Below are 343 nucleotides of genomic sequence, written 5' to 3'. Positions count from 1 at the left end.
GCCGTGCCGTGACAGGGTGCGTTGAACATTTCCACTGAGAGGATGGGAGGTAGCCACTGACAATGGTGAAACCCTTACATATAGCTTGCCATGGAAGGAGCCTTGCGTGTTTGAAGAGGAAGACAGTAGGAAAGCAGAGATTCAGAAGATGGAGCATCTCCAAAACTTCAACCTATTCTCTATCACTGCAAAACAAGTACTTATTTCATGTTCTTTTACTTTTCACAATCAATCCTGATAATTTTTGAAATCCTGACTAAGAGTTACAAGATAACCATAGTTTGCTTCAAGCCGACAATCTCCGTGGGATCGACCCTTACTCACGTAAGGTATTACTTGGACG

This window comes from Arachis duranensis, chromosome 1 (genome assembly GCF_000817695.3).
Source record: "Arachis duranensis cultivar V14167 chromosome 1, aradu.V14167.gnm2.J7QH, whole genome shotgun sequence".
NCBI lineage: Eukaryota > Viridiplantae > Streptophyta > Magnoliopsida > Fabales > Fabaceae > Arachis > Arachis duranensis.
This window is presented reverse-complemented; position numbering follows the sequence as displayed.